General features: G+C 42.0%; 1 protein-coding gene across 2 annotated transcripts in view; it reads left to right on the top strand.

Moving 5' to 3' along the window:
- The first annotated feature begins 870 nt into the window (after positions 1 to 870).
- ADGRF5 (adhesion G protein-coupled receptor F5) overlaps positions 871 to 17,362 on the top strand; it is a 106,292-nt gene continuing 89,800 nt past the window's right edge. For both annotated transcript variants that reach the window (XM_004673548.2, XM_012723430.1), the window contains exon 1: positions 871 to 922. The gene's annotated coding sequence lies outside the window, so the exon portion shown is untranslated. The remainder of the gene's footprint in view (positions 923 to 17,362) is intronic.

Genomic DNA, 17,362 nt, shown 5'->3' with positions numbered 1-17,362 from the left:
CTCAGAAGGTTCGACCCCTCCCCCCACATTTGGGTTTCACATCTTGAAATCACTGTTTTGAGAGTAAATAGCTTTGCATTTCTCATTATGCACTGAGCCCCACCATTGTTTGTGTTAGGGGTTCCTGTTTCTATCCATTTCTGGATGGCAGCCTTCAGATTCCATAGGGGAAAATGGCCTGAGGACTTCAGGAGCAGTTCCACAGTTAAAACAGATTGTCATCAGCATTTCTTCCAAAGACAGAACCAAGGAGGTCTTTGCCTAGCTGGTTAACAGACTCTGCTCAGGCCTAGTCTGACCTGACTCTCCCCGGCTGTTTGGTAGCAGGACATCTGGATGACAGCCAGAATATTCTTCAACTCAGTGGAAGAGGATGAGAGTATCCTTGACTTTTGCAGAGTTAAACACTTGGAGAAACTCAAGGAAGCAGGCACTTTGTGAAGGTAAAGCTAGTTGGCCTATCAGGTCTCTGCCTGCCACTCTGCTCTGCTCTTGTCTTTTCATGGTTCTTAGCATGTTTATTCTCTTTGTTCCAGTGGCCAAAGGACAAGTTTAAATTTCTTATTTCCTCTAGGGAGCCTGGAGAGAGGCAACAGGCCCTAAATACAGGAAATCATGTGGAGAGGATCTCTTATTTATTACAGTTTCCATATCACTTCCCTTCCCCCAGCCTCCGCCCCCACCTCCAGCCACTCTGTGTCTCTCAGCTTTTCCCTGCAGCAGCCCACAGAAGGCAGTTCACCTCTGCTGCCTGAGGTCTGAAGCCGGACTGAGCCCCAGATTCAAAGGTCTGCTCCTGTGAAGCCCCAACCTTCTGGGAGCAAATGGGCTGCCCTTAAGTGTCATCTCACAAAGGAAGTTCTTGGGAAGATCTCCAGCACAGGGTTAAATTTCAGGACTCTGCTAATCCCAGAAGAAAAAGGTAAGGTACCTGCACTTTTGTGTTTTTTCTTGTTCAATGTTCTTGTTCTGAAGTAGACTTGTGTCCACATGACTTTGGTAATTGGCTTCATGATTGAGATCTCTGTGTCTCATGATGTATTGATTTAAATGACTGGAAGGAAAACTAGCAAGAGGAGAGATGGCATTTGGGTTTTGGGAATTTATACGTCGTTTTATAAAGAATGCCAACCATAGCACAGAAATTCATCAAGCCAGTTCTTATTTTCTTTAAGAGGACTTATCTCGGAAGTTGCATTTTTTTTGGTTCCTGTCTCAGGGATAAAAGTTTTACCACACTGCCTTTTCTTTGCAACAAACTAGATCCCTAAAATAATTTTTTATTTTACTCATTTCTGAGTTTTTCCTTACAGTTATAGATGTTCTGGAGTTGACAGAGGACTTTCTAAAAGAAATAGAAATGGTGTTTCTCCTTCAGGCTACCTATGAGTTATGAGTAAAGGAATTGGTTTATTCAGGATCTGGTGAACTTCCATGTTATTTTCCAGAGCTTTTTTATGAAACAATTGCTTTTCCTGAATTGTCCTGAAATTAGATGCAAGCAGTGACCGTGTATATTAGTGATGGCTGAGAATTCTGGTTTTATTTTCTCTGTGGTGATAATTGTCTGCAGGGGGGTTGATGGCTACATTTGTTGGTCTGCTACTACAGCTCATGATTTAAGTCTTCAGGGAGATTTAAAGGGGTCAATGTTTATTCAAACAAAACTATATATTTCTCTAGATTTTTTCTTATTTTTTGGTATGATTTTTGTTACCACAACCAGTCCTTCCTCCGGGAGAAACATTTTATAGCAACTTCACTGACTATCACTTAGTTTTTACCTATTTCAGTGAACACTGACTATTCTTTCCCAGCTTATTCAGTTCAGTGTTCCATACTCAGAAATGGCTGAAAATGTCTTTCCATATATGAATTGTGCCTTAGCTCAGCCTCCCTCCACACTTTCCTCTATATATGACCAAACAGTTCTTGGAAAATGCAATTCTTACAACAGCACAACAGCACTCTCTTCAGTGAACTATTTCCATGCACACTGTTTGCTTATCTTGAGGGTCTGCTATCTTTGCTATCTTGAGGGTTATCTGAGACCAATTGCCTCAGGCCTTACCCAGGAACTTGTTTTTAGAAATGCAAATTCTTCATCACCTCCCCAGATTTACTGAATTTGCATTTTCACACCAGGTCCCTGGGTAATTCATGTGCACCTTAAAGTTTAGAAACACCATTTAAGGACTGCAGACCAGATCTTCCGGGACTGCTACTTTACTATCCTGCTGATCCAGAGCTCTGGTCACCAATCACACCTGATTCTCCAGTGGTATGGAATACCTCCATTTCCCCTATGAGTGTACCAATGAATGTGTCCCTCTCCTTCTCTGGGACTCCTCCACTTATCTTCTCCAACCACTTATTGTAGCCTGATTTATTCCTCCTTCTCTCCCCCTTTTACCCAGCACACAGCAAACCAAGTGTCCCTCCTGTCTGATTTTATGGCACTTGAGGAGTTATTACTCTTTGATTTCTGAATCCATGACTCTTGAAGAAATACTAAGTACATAACGTGCTCAATCATTGTTTATTTTATTCATGAGTGAATGAACAGATATATTGTCAGAACTCAAACCTACCAGGTTGAGATAGTTAGAGGCTTTCCAGGGAAATGACCCATCCCTGAAACATGTTTCTGTACTCTCTGAGTTTTTGCTGGATTCATTTTTTAACCAAATATTTTGAGAGCCTAGTGTGCACCCAACTTTGAGAATCCATTTATTTATGTCTCTGTGGATAGCTTCTCCCATTAAGTGTTTGTTCTGTTGGTGTATTTCATTCTCTACCACTCCAAGTTAGAGACATATACTGAACACCTTCTGTTATAGGGCACCCCAAATCTGTTCCAGAACAGGGGGAGAGGGACACCCTGAAGCCCCAAAATCCTGCCTGCTCTAAGTGGGTTCTGCCATCTGTCGCAACAAGACAAAACATATAAAACTTTAATGAAAAGGGACTTTAATACAGTGAATATACAATACGGAACACAAAGAATATAACTTCTAAATCAAACACCTGAAGTCACCCATCCCCTCGTGGGCAAAAGTCAACCCAAAAGGGATTGGCCCAAAGCAAGGCCTGAAAGCCTGCCACAAGACTAAAGCACCTTCTGGCCGGGACCCATAGAAAAGGGTCAGAAATGGCCAGACAAATCTGGGAGGAAAAGAGCAACATCAAAATCAATATAAACACTGCCATAGTCACCTCCCTACAGGTATCTCACCCACATCTGCCTTAACCAGCCCAGGGTCAGGAAACAAGCACGGTTTCTTCATCATATGCTTGCTGTTCCATGTGGCTTCCTCAGGTCTCTTTCTGGCTCTCCATCCAGCTTCCTTCTCTTCTTCTCTCTTCTCCTTTTTCTCTGCTCAGCTCCACCCTCCTGCCCCTGGTTGGGGCAGGGAACCAGGAACTTCCCTTTTTCCTAGGGACCACCCTGTTACACTTCCACATGCCAGCCCCTGTGCTGCATGCTAGGGTTACCATGGCAACCACACATATGTGGATTCTTCCTTCATGCAATCTCCAGGTAGAGGTAAATCTTACCATCCTCTATCCTGCTTTGCTCTAAAAGCATCAAGGAAAACTGAAGAAGTGTAATCAGTAATACACGTTTTCATATTCAAGTAAAAGCATTGGGAGCTTCAAGGCAATGAAATTTAGCAGGAAGAAAGCTGATCTGTTTGGGGACCCTGATTTAATCCTGTGCCTGCAAATCCTTTGCCATGTGACTTTGCGTGGGTCCATTTCCATGATCTGAACCTTGATTCACTCAAATGGTGAAGAAGACAGACAGATACAAGGAAGCAAAGTCTTTGCCTTCATGAGTACACAGAGAAGACAGTACCCAGGGAGTTTCCAAGCCCACAAACAGGCATGCTCCCTGATTTTATGAGGCTGTGCGCTGTGGGCTTCTGGGTCAGCCTGGTGAAGGCGGGATCTCAAGGGAGCATCTTTGTGCCCATGTGTTCACCTGGAGACATTAACCTTCTTTTGTGGCTTCCACAGAGCACAGTGCGGCAGTGCTAAGAAGCAGTGTCCTGTAGCTCATAGGAAATAACTTGGCACTGAGCTGGATAGAGAACTTGTTTGAAGTTGGCAGATGAGGAGGGAAACAGTGTTGTTATCAGGCAACCTCTGCTTTCAGAGACCAGGAGGAGGAGGAAAACATCACTTCACCAAATGGTGCAGGAAAAATCTAGAAGCCAGACCCTTACACTGACCTTCCCTGTGGCACAACTTTGAGTTCTTTCTTCTGACTTCATGTGGGCCTTTTCTTTTCCCACCTCATGATTTGTGGCTTAACTAGACTCTACCTGACTCAAATATTGGACAAGATGTGGCAACTTTTGACTCCCAGCTTTGTACACTGGGGGAGCATGGACAGGGAGTGGGGGGGTGGGGGTGGGGAAAGAACAAATACTTTCAATGTGTTCTCCAGCTACAACCACCAGACTGAAGCTGAAGTAAACTGTTCAGGATCTCTCAAATAATCACTTCTTTCCTTTTTGAGCCCTCATGTTTTGCTCCCTCATTACCCAAAGCTTCCAGAAAGAGATGCTTCCTAAATTCCGTCTTACTTCCTGTTGCTCATCAGTCCCTTAGAACTCCATACTTCCTGCATGTCCACCTTGTCTATAGATGTCTTTCAGCAGCTGAAGTGTTTTCTCTCGGTGGTTTCCTAACTGCACAAATGAACATTAATCTCTATTAGCAAGTACAAGTAAGAACAACAAAGCAATATTAACCTGCATGGGAGGTTTCTAGTGTCCTGCACAGACCTCAGAATGTATCTCGATTAACCTTGTCCCTACCTGGTTTCTTTTTTTAATCTGTCATGGGATGAGACAGAAAAGGGCAGACCTAGTTTTTGAATTCGTCCTCTGCAGCTTCCTTGAATAAATAATAGTATCTTGTCAAGTCTCAGCTTTTTGTGAAGATGCTGATAACAGTGTATAAGTTATAGAGATGATCAATTAACTACATGTTGTGAATATTGGGTCATCTATGGCCTCCAAAATGCACTTGGGCTTACAGAGGAGACTGGCCAATTTGGAAGATGAGAAAATTATCATTGAAGGAAACTGAGGACATGGGAGTAAGATGTTAATTTTGCAGCACATTGAGACAAACTTCAAATATTGAAAGATTGCTCTTTCTGTGTGGGAGAAGAGGTCAATGGAGGACTGATGAGTGGAAATTACAGAGTAACAGGTTTTAACTCAATGCGCAGAAGGATTTACCCACCATCTGAATTGTCTAAAAATGGGTTAGCTGCTTTGTGGTGTGGTGAACGCCCTGTCCCGGGCAGTGCTCCAGCACCCTGGAAGACCGCGGCGGGGGTGTTCCCAAAGGGATGCCCAGGCTGGGTGGAGTCCGGCGATGACCTCAAGGTCCTTCCCGCTCAAAGCTACCAAGAGTCTTGTGATGTCAGGGCCCTAATCCAAGCCATCAAACGAAGGTCTGAAAAAAAAAAGTCATCAGGCTAGAGAGTGACTGTAACTGACTTGTTGCTCACTAACCTTCCCTACCTACTGCCATCATTTTAAAATAGCATTTTTGCAACAATAGTAAAGTTGCACTTCCAGGAAAAAGCAAAAATGAAGTGAGAACAATGAGGTGGGAAAAGTTCATTCTAAACCGTTCTTCTTGGGTTTCTCTTTGACTAGACTGTGAGTTCTTGTGTGGGAGACACATTTCTATTTAATAGAAAATTGCCATATTTGGGTACATTTCAGCCTAACTAAAGTCAGACAAGTAATGGCAAGGCTCAGATTTTGACCTTGATAACGACTCTGTCTATAAAATGCAAATTTTTAAATCCAGATGGAGAAGTATTCTTTTTTTTTTTTTAAGATTTATTTATGTATGCATACAGAAATAGGGTACAAGCCAGTGGTGAGAGGATTCACCAGAGACAGAGTGGAGAGCAGAACAGGCAGATTGAAGAATTACACTGTTGAGCGGAGCAGTGGGCTTGACAGGAGAGGTCTACTGTACCATGTAGGTGACCCCCCCTGGCTGGAATCAACTGGTGCTGAAGTGGCTTAGCTTGCTTCATAGAGATGGGTTTTAACCCCTTGAGCCACTAGGGAGGGCCCGGAGATGTATTCTTAACATGAAGAAATCTAATTGTAAAAAAAGGCAAAATCAGTGGCTCTTCCAAACCCTACATTGTAGGATTATTTGAATGGGATGGCTGATTTTAAGGGAGAGGAGAGAGTAGGATAGAGCAGTCTGCCTGCTCTGAGTCAAAGTCATTGTTTTCCACCCATCTTTCCTTTTCAGTTCAACAGACTACATTAATAATAGCCGCACACAGACTAAGGACCTGGAGACCTTTAGGAAGCCGGCAGCTTAGGTGGGGGCTGCAGGCATCCTCTCCTGCTCCCAGCTACTTCAGGGTTCTTTGCTGAGTGTTTCTCAGAATACAAAGAAAAGGCCAGCCTTGCTGTTTGGAGCCCTCACATCTCTTTTGAGTAGTATTTTAGCATGCTTTTGCATTTTTCAATTTGACTTTGAAATCCTGCGGGAAATATCATCAGTCTGTCTTTTCATTAGAAAAGGGTATCGGCAAAGGCTACATTTTGTCAAACCCAAATGGAACTGTGATAGAGATTATTCTCCCAGTTTACCCAAACTTGCTTTCCTATAAACACATTTTTTTTTTTTTGGTGGTGGTGGGGGGGAGATCTTTTGAAATATAATCCATGGTGCAGGACAAAATCATGAAACCAGCAGGCCAGCATGTTTATTTTTAGATGAACATCAGCCTGCCCTGCATAGCAAAGCAACTGTCTAACTTCCAAACTGTGGCCCTGGGAATTTCCTCTAACAAGCCAGCACTTCCGCACATTGTTCAAGTACAAAGGGCAGAAAGAGGCCTGAGTGGAAGGCTCAGAGTAACCCCACCCAGAATGAAATCTGGAACCTGTCACCCCCTCAGTCTACATGGTCCTGAGTGCTGGGGTCAGGATGGGGGGTCACCTGCCAGCTCAGAACAGATGCAAATGAGTAGACATGCATGATCGCTTCATCTAAAAATATCCTAAAGAGCAGTGATGGCATTTCAAATATAACCTCAGCTTTCTATTTGTAGACGAAGATCTGAATGTGGGGATGTCATTCCAAAGGTGTTTGGTTAGATTGCAATTAATACATGGTGGTCAAACTTCTTAGAGTAAAAATATAAGTGCACGTACTAACATACACACACACACACACACACACACACACCTGAATCACCCAGACTTTGTCATTTCATTTATCTCTAAAATGAATGCAACAAACTCGACGTCTTACTAGTAGGGGGATAAAGTACAACATTATAAATCACTGTCACCACTGGATGATTTGCATTTTGGTTTTAATGTTTTGAGCACCTTTACAAGAAATGACGATAAAAATATTTACCGGAAAGTTTCCAGAAGTTTTTGTTATTGTTTTGGGGTTTGCTTTTATTTTGTTTTATTTTTTCCTCACTTACAAAAGAGAAGTTTAATTAGTTACTTAGTAGGCACACTTTACTGACAAACCTTTCATGCCTTGTCAAACTCTTCCTGCTCCTGGATAATATCATTGCATTGTTACTCAAGACTATGACATTCAGGGCTGTGACTGGAGTCACTACAGAACATGAATAGGTGGGTCTCCATTCTGCTTTCTGACAGTGGGAGCCATTGTGTGGGGTCCTTGATCTGCATTCCAATCGCCCTCAGGGAGCTGGGCCCCTGCACAAGTTAGAGCTCCAGGAGCTCGGGAATTGCCAGCATAGACACCAGCTCTGAGCTGGGATAGGATTATTGGGCTGGGTCAGCAGGTGGATGTCGAAGGTCCCTGGCTCTCCAGATACAGGAAAGTGTTTGAGCCCTTTGGTGAAAAATGCAAGAATTTTAGTCAAAATGTCTTTATGGATTGTTTTGTTTGCTAATGTTTATTATCAGATACTCCTCAGGCTTTCAAAGGGCAGGTCTTGAATGTCCGAAGTAGGGCCTGGGAATTTCCTTCCACAAAGGCTGTGCTTCCTCTCTTTGTTACTCCTCAAAGAACAAGTGGAAGCATTACTAGAGATCCTTACTTAACCCTTTTTCCTATCCACCACTTTCTTTATGCACATAGCAGAAAAATCACACTTCCAATCTCCAGAAAAAAAATGTCAAGACTTTGTGACAGGTGTATGTACCTACAGGTATGTATGTGTGTGTGCCAAGAAATAGGTAATAAAGCATAAAATACTTTCACTTTAAAAGTCTTTCAGACAGTATTATAGCATGCATCCATTGTTCACAACAGGTAGCATTTCTGCTTTCTTTACCGTGATATGAGTTCCTACTGAAAATGGTTCAAATTCACCTTCCTGTTCTCAGGGCGGGACTCCCCCCGGCCCCCCCAAAGTTGCTTTTTTCCTTTGGCGTCTGCTTTTTGGCTAAAGAAGTAGTATGATAAGATCTTAATCAGCTCCACTAAGGCACAAGAGCATAAGCTCTTGTTTGCAAGAAACATCAAGAACATATGATATATTTGTACACATGCAGATACATGCAGTCATGCACCGTGAGAATGCAAAGAAACCAGATAGCTGGAGACCAGAATAATCCCCAGAGGTACTTGAGTTTCAGCACTACTATGCTGTGGCCTGAGCTGGATCCCTGACCAGGAAGTTAACACACACAGGAAGTGGATAGACCTCTCCTGTCTTGTCTGCTGTGTGCTTCAGGTGATCCAACTGTTCTACTCCCCACTCTGTCTCTGGGGACTCCTCTCACCTCTGCATTCTGATCTTCAGCCTTAAATACATAAATAAATAAAAATAAATCTTGAAGAATTATGATTGTTGTGCTTGCTTCGGCAACATGTGTACTAAAGAATTATAGATGTTCCTGTCCTTGTGTGTCATCAGCCATCCCCCTGCAAACGACTCTGTTCTGTCTCCCTGCAAACCATTCTTTTCTGTCTCCCTGTCTGCCCTACCCACATTGCACCTCGGCCAATGTACTTGCCAAGAATCTCTATGTCCCCAAGCTCATCTCACCTTGTCAACAGCATATGGCTCTGGACTACGGCCCGCCTCCAGGTCCTGTCCCAAGAGTCCTGTCTGCCTCTGGGACACCACTGTCTCCTGGCTTTCCCTTTGCTTCTCTGGCTGCACCTTCTCAGTTTTCTTTCTTTCTTTCTTTCTTTTTTTAAATATTTAGTTATTGATGCATACAGAACTATGGTACAGGCCAGAGGTGCAGGAGCAGTGAGAGGATTCAGCAGATACAGAGTGGGGAGCAGAGCAGGCAGATTGAAAAAGGACACTGCTGAGAGGAGCAGTGGGCGAAACTGGAGAGGTCTGTTGTGTCATGTGGGTCACCTCTGGGGCGGGGATCAAACCCGCACAGCCAGCTTGTATTGCTACGTCCCAACCCATTGTGCCACCAGGGAGGGCCCCTTCTCAGTTTTCTTTACAAGTTCTTTTCCCTCTGCTGGTCCCTCAAATTCCTGATTGCCACGACCTAGGTCCCTTCTCTTTCCATTCATAGGACTGTAGTTTATCTCTCCCTCTAGAGTCCCAGTCTTCTTTGTCTGTGAAGAAACTATCCTTCCAAACCCATTTTAAATGCCGCCAGCTGCTTCCCTTCTGCAGGGCTCCTCATCCTCAGGCAAGACTCATCTCTTTCCCAGTGTCCTTCCAGCACCCTCACAAGTCTCCACATCCTGCCCTCTGAGGTGTGTTCTCCAGACGTGTTCACATGCACTTCTCTCCCAGGAAAGTGAGATGCATCTGATTCATCTTTTCATCTTTTTCACTGTCCTCAAATGTCCCCAGTATATTCAGTTTTTAATATATGTCTGTATCAGTTATAAATAAGAAAGTGTCACTTACACCCAAACTTCAACATCTTTATTTTTTCGGGATGGATGTATTCATCCATTTTTAAAAATCTATTTTAATCTATTTTTAAGTTAAAACACCCACCTCTACACTGATAACAATTTTCACCTTTTCCTCAAATTCGAATGCACAATTCTTGGCCCTTCCTATGTGAGCTTCCACTCCCTTGATCAAAGCAGAAACAGATAATAATGTTGTAGTTATATCTCCACCCAGGGAGAATTTAGGAATATGCCATGAGTGGATCTATATCTTCATCAATCTGAAATGGATTGTCTGGGTGGAGCGGCACGAATGCTTTGTTAAGTTTGCCAGTCCACCACAGAGCCTGGGTTGTCAGTCCTGTCCACATTGCACCTGCAGGCCTTTGCACAGAGATTCTAGTGCCCACGGGCCTGCAGCAGACCTGCAAGGATCACAGGGTGGTGGGTCTGAGCACTGAATGGCTACAGAACTCACCCATCCTCCTATCCCCTGGGAGTGTACAGGACAGGGATGTCTCAGGGGACAGAGTCTCACCCAGGGTCATGGACAGTGTACTGCAGTCCCCACGGGGCTTTGTGGACAACATATGTGAATAGTCATTTATTTTGATAAATTTCAAACATTTGTTTTGGGCATTTGTAATAACGCAAGTAATCTATTTGTACAAGAGAAGTATAAATAACATATAAAATATTGCATGGTTTGTCTGAGTGTGGCCAGGATATCGTTAGTGGACAGCTTGACAGAAAGACTGATAGAAGACAGGTTTCCGTGTTCTACCAGGGATACTGGGCTTATGTGCGGGAAAGTGAGGAGGGCTTGGAAAGACAGCAGTGCTACAGAATCCACATTTTCCAGCCAGCACCCTTGATGCTTTTTCTGAAGTCTGATGTACCTTTAATTATTCAGTGTTAATTAAATATTAAAAAATATCTGCCAGCTCATATTTAGAAAAGTGTTTACACTGGTGGTTAAGAGGCCTTGCCTGGATTTCTCAGGGTGGGGTGTTGATTTTGCCATCTGGGCTCATCTTGGCAGGAACATTCTTCTGGTTAAAATTGTAACTGTATGCTGGGCCACATGTGGGAAGAAAATTCCATACTGTCTGAAATGTCTGCCCCACCACTGTATATTTAGGCTCTCATTTATTTATGCTTTGGCAACTTATTTGGAACACTACCTAGCCAGTGCAAGAGCCAGGTGAGGCGTTCAGATTCTGCTCCAAATTCTTGTTTGACCTTTCATTGATGTGTCTTTATACAAGGGTTGGCAAGTTAACCATCCTTGCTAAAGCTTCCTCACTAATTCTAAAATAGATAGTTCATGGATTACTGTGAAAATGTAATGAAATTGCAGGTAAATGTTATTTTTAGTAAAGCACAGAATCTGAGACAGCATGGCATGTCTCAGCAAGGCATTGCAAATAATAAGAGAACAAAAATATCAGCTGAAATGGCCTTTTATAAATTAGGTGCTCAAAAATATTTCCCAATAAATGTCCAGCATGTGCCCAATATATTATTGAAAAGGATGGGACTTACAAAATATCAATAGGTAGCCAAGGGCCTCCCTGGTGGCATAGGGGTTAGTCTTAGCACTATCAAGTGATTACCAGCTACTACAGCATGAGTTCAATTCCTGGCCAGGGAGCTGACCCACATGACACAGCAGACATAACATTGAGCAAGGACTTGAACCCAGGCTGGCCAGTGCCAAGCCCATGCTCCCAACCTCTTGGTGCACCTCAGGTAATGTAGTTCAAGTACTCATTCATAAAACATTGATGTGCACCTTTCTGCTTGATGTGGGATGCTGCACTAAATAAGAGGCCCTTTAAGTAAACAATCAAAGTTCTGCGTTGTTTGGCGATGAGGGTGGGAAATACACAGAATTACCAGACAGAGAGCAGAAGAAAGTACGAACTGATAATCATAATATGCAGCTTGCTCAGTGCTTTGACAGAGGGAATCAAGGAGCGGAGTGTACATACAAATAGAGAGGGAGTCAAAGGGAATTTCTTACAGGGTATAGCCTTGACTTGAGTCTTGAAGGATACTGGAATCTAAGAGTGTCTGGAAATGGAGAAAAAGGCTTTTCCAGGGCACTTGCTACTTATTAAAAATGTTCAGAGAAAGGAGAGTAAAATGAGAAAAAATGTGGCAGAGAAATAAAGTTGTATATGTAGCCCTAATGATTTGACTTTAGCTGGAGAGAATTGCATGTCTTTTTTTTTTTTTTTTTTTGAAGAGGATGCCCCCATGGACTAACCCAGTCCCTTTCCTGTCTGCCCATATTTCCAAGAATTTATGCAGAGCTTCTGATCTACCTGGTCCAGGCCTAGGGACAAGCATCAATGTTTTCTCAAAATAAGAACCACCATGAGTGACAAATAGCCTTGCTATCCCTCAGCAGTTATAAAACTTCTCTCTGTGTGTCAGAATCATTGCTAAAGGACTGTTTACAATAGCTGAGATATGAAAACAACCTATATTCCTCAAAAGAAACAAATGGATCAAGAAGATGTGGTATAGATGCATAGTGGAATACTATTTTCAAAACAAAAAGTCCTAAAAGATAAACTCATGCTATTTGCAGCAACAGGAATGGAGCTGGAAGGGGTTATGCTAAGCAAGATAAGTAAGAAGAAAAAAGACAAATATTGGATAGCTTCACTTATAGATGGAATATAGGGAAACTAAACAAAGGGTCAGGAAAAGACAAAACTTGCAGGCAAACTACAGGTCTGAGGTGAGGAGGAGAGAGAAGGGTCAGAAGAGAGGAGGGAAGAGCAAAAGGCAATATGTTCACAGTTCATGGGGGGTGTGGTGGTGGGAGACTTATGGGAACTACACTCAAGACAATGGTATGAGAAATAAATGAATGAATAAACAACAACAACAAAAAGAATCATAATGGAGAGTTGGTTTCGAGGCCGACCATTTGGGTCCAGTGTCCAGAATTTTAGATTCTGGAGCTCTGTGTGTAGAAATTTGCATTTCTCACAAATTTCCAGATGATGTGAATGCTACTGGTTTGTGAGTGGTCCTCACAGCAGGATCCCTGAGAGTAAAACCAAGAATTGAGCCAAAATTATTTGGGTAATGGAATTCAGACTAAAATATGAAAATCCATGGGAGGAAAATGACTCTATTTTTGACCTCCTTTGTTATTATGTTCTAGATTGAAATATGTGTAGATTAAGAAAACCTAACCCAAATATTCCTGATATTCTGGTTCATTTTGATGTGTATGTGTTCAAAATATGGTGACTTGTTGAGCTCTTAGGAATTCTAAAAATCAGCCCTTTGAAACTCTTGTTTGCAAAGGAGGAAGTCATTTGTTGCCCAGAGTAAACACTTGAGTGAAGGGTCTGCTCCTTCGAAGGGCTTTAGAACTTCAGCTTTTGAGCAAATTTCTCTACCTTTTAGAACAGCTTTAATTGGATTCTCCACAGAATGGGTTGTGAATGTGGCAATATGGGATTACTGGCGTTTACTATGGCCAGCTGGCTAAGGCCAAGATAGATCCTGAGGGTTGTTATTTCTTCCCTGATAAATAAGGTGGGAAGAGGCTGCAAAACCAAAGTCACTTTGAATACACAAGGGAGAAGTGAAAGCATGGGTGGGAAGTGGGGGTGTTGGATGTTAAATTTTCCCTTTTTAAAAAGATTTATTTATGCATACAAGAACTGGGGTACAGACCAGTAGTGCAGAGGGTGAGAGGACTCATCAGAGACAGAGTAGGGGTGCAGAGCAGGCAAATAGACAGAGATACACTGTAATGGGTCAGGAGATGTCTGCTGCTCCATGTGTGTCAGCTCCCAGGCCAGGGATCGAACTTGTGCTGCAATGGTTACAGGTAACTTCACAGTGCTGTGCTTTAACCTGTTGCACCACCAGGGAGATCCCCAAATTTTCCCTTTGCTTAAAGAAAAAAATCTACCTTTTTTTTTTTTTTGGTGTTGTGATCACGAACTAAACTTCTGACAGTAAATATTTAGAAGAAAAAGATTTCATGTGAAAAATAGCAAGTGGCCAAATTAATAATGATTTATAGAGGTATGATATGTTCAGGGATGTGCCCAAGACCAGAACTGATTGCAGGTCACATATATATATATATATTTATTTATGGACTTTCCCTGGTCACACATATATATATATATTTATATATATAAATATAAATATATAAATACACACACACACACACACACTTGTCACAAATATATATATATTGATGGGCTCTCCTTCGTGGCTCAATGAGTTAAAGCACCACATTATGAAGCTCTCCAAAGCCACTGCAGCACAAGTTCAACCCCCGGCCAAAGAGCTGACCCACAGGGTATGGAAGATCTCTCCTGACCTGCCCGCTGCTCCCCTCAGCAGTGTACTTTGTCGATCTGCCTGTTCTGCTCCCCACTCTGTCTCTGGTGAATCCTCTCACCCGCCACACCTCTGGCATGTAATTCAGTTCTATAAGTATAAATAAATAAATCTTTAAATAAATAAATATATATATGTATACATATGTGTGTGTGTGTGTGTGTATATATATATATATGTTATTAGTTTTGATTTATCTTGAACCCCCATAGAAGATTTTATTATCAGCTCAGTAGCTTAAACTATTCTGTTTCCACACTAGTGAAGTGTGGAAAACTCTCCAAGTAATAAGCTAGTGACTGAAAAAACTCATTTAATTCCATAAACTATCAATTTCATATAGAAGAAATGCACTAAATGGTTGTTTTCAGATTTTTAATACTACAGTTTTTTACCTTAGTTTACCAGTGAAATTAATTCATGCAACTCCCCTTTCTATAACCCCATTACAGTATTCAACCTTTGCTGAAAATCACTTTAGACTTTTGAAACAATGAGTTCAAAAGGAAGTCACTAAAAATAATAGGGATTAGCAGTGATTGTATAAAAAGGAAATAAGCAGAAAACCACTTTCATTAAGCCCAAGAAACAATACACTTTTATTAACGTGTCCTTTCCCTTCATTTGTTTAATTTCCAAGTAGATTTGGTTGTCTATTTAGTTGCTATACACCTCTCACCTCTCAGCTCACAGGCAGGCAGTCGGTGCCTTCCCATTTCCCAGTGTCCCCTGGGAACGCTCCTCCACTCCCAAGTCCAGCTTTTAACTCTACCAAGATCTATCTAGTACCTCAGTGTTGGCACTCAGTGTGTTAAAGCCAGATTCCCACTCCTTCAGTGGAAAAGAATCATTCATTAAAGGAGAGAGTAATAAACCCTTGAAGTTTGGTTTAATACCCTTGGTATAATCAAAATAGGGGGGGAAAGAAAGGTGAATTTTGGGGGAGAAACAAGGGTCATGTTGTGGTAGACTATAGGTGGTAGTCTGTAGATTAGTCATTTTCAAAATTTAGTTTGTACACATCACTGAATTTGTTAATGATAAAATTCTGAATTTCATGCTGAGACACTGGGGAGCTTACCAGGAGGGCCTGGAAATCCTGGTGAGTGGACCCCTCTTCTCCCCACTCATGAGATTCCATGAAATTCTCTAGATGTTGATCAACTCCAACTCATTAGTTGAGAAGAATAAGTAGGTTCCTAGGTTTCATCAATGGCTTAAATGTGTAGGAGAGAAAAATTCTCAACCCACTCTCTGGCTGGATTTGAAGATTGAACTGATAGAGACACATTAACAGAAGAAAATCTGTCATGTGTTCAATAAAAGTTTTATGTAACACAGAAAGCTTTATAAAAAAAATGAACACATGAAGAAACAGTTAAACCTGAACATAAACCTTTTATGCTCTGTGAGTAGGACATTGGGGCCAGATTTGTTGGGATGAAGATTTTGAGTTAAGTGTGGTAAATTAGAGGAGAAAGAGCAAAGCCTGTCCCTGCAGTTCTTCCTGGCATCCCTCCATTTTGAGTTGGTGGAGGGTACCTCCATATGAAGGTCTTAAGATCCACTTTAGAGGTGAAGGCTGAGGAAGAATAGAGAGACCTTCATGCCCCTGCCATCTTTTCAAACTCTTTCAGCTTAAAAAAGCCCATATGCCAAGGTGCCATATTTGGATTCACACGTCCTGAACCCTGTCAGAGAACAGACGCCCTCCACTGACCTCAGCTATGAGAAACACATTTTCCTTTTTAACAGCACCCCTAACACTTCCTCATTATCATTGGCTTATTATCACTGACAGACAAAAAAGTAGAGAAAAAGGCAAGAGTCTTTTGCCAGTCAACAGTATTTCTCAAGGTTTCGAGGAACATGGGAGGAAAGCCATCTTACTCTGATTTCCTCTCCCCAGGCAAGTTATGGAGTGTGAGGCCACCAGAAAGTCAGGGAAAGAGAGAATGATGCTTTAGAAGCACCAAGAGCCTTGCTATTATTTTGACGGAACTTGTAGAGCCATTTTGGAATTTGTTCAGCAGGTTTTCCGAGTTAAAGCATATATAAGCTGCACTAACAATAAAACTAAAACTGTAAGTCATGCTGATTCACAAACTATATGTAATAGGAACAGTTGTGGTTGCTGATTACTCATGACATGATCTTGTCCTGATAGTAACTTATGGGGGAGAGGGCAGACACTCTTCTTGGGAACCTGAGATATATACCAAGTAGGAACCTTGATTGGCCAAAACTGTTTAATACAGTAAGAAAATTTGAGGACTCAAGAGAAAAACCTAACATGATAGTTGAGTTAGTGAGACTATGGCTTCCTGATTCCTTTTCCACTGCTATTGTGCCCATACGCAAATCATGGAGTCGAGGTGTGTTCACTGGTTTGAACGGCTCTGGACTCTGCTGGCACTGTGCTCCAGCCTGGTCACTTAGGGGCATCTCCAAGGTGTTTGAGATCTGGAAGAGCTCTTCCTGTGCCAGAACTGGAGTCTCCATGTTTTCTGTAAACCTTATGGGCCACTTTGTCCTACAGCTGGTTCTTAACGTGGTTCTTCTTGGGCCAGTACTGTTTAATGTGTCAGAACAAACACTAGTCTTGCATATCAATTTGGTTGCACTTTAAAGTGAGATTAATTTAACTACGATTTGTTTGAAAACTTCCTTCCAGAGAAAATTAAATCTGTTGGTTTGGTAAACGTGAGTGGATGTTAAATTCTTTAAATGAAGGTGGTAACTAACTAGTTAGGTTATAGGCTTGAGGCTCATGTGAAACTGCTGTCACCTTGTTTGAATTTCCTTGTTCAGTTCAGAGCCTGAAACTTTATTCTGGGACGTAGAACAATTAGAAATATTTGTACATGAAATCATTTTTTTCCCAAGTAAGCCTCATACCTTCATTACTGAGGAAAGGAAAAGGGAAACCACATTTTATTTTGCTTCACTGTGGCCATGCTCAGTGGACATGGTATCTCTAATTCCTGCTGGGTTATTTTGGGTAGTATCATGTATGGATAAAGAGCTGAGTTGACCTTTCCATAGAGAGAGGCCCTGGAGTCTAAAGTGATTAGAACGATTAATTTATTTGTGTCTTCTGTTATGC

This window comes from Condylura cristata, unplaced genomic scaffold, assembly GCF_000260355.1.
Source record: "Condylura cristata isolate star-nosed mole 26May11 unplaced genomic scaffold, ConCri1.0 scaffold00001, whole genome shotgun sequence".
Classification (NCBI taxonomy): Eukaryota; Metazoa; Chordata; class Mammalia; order Eulipotyphla; family Talpidae; genus Condylura; species Condylura cristata.
Note: the sequence above shows the minus strand (reverse complement) of the source record. Positions and strands in the feature narration are given on the sequence as shown.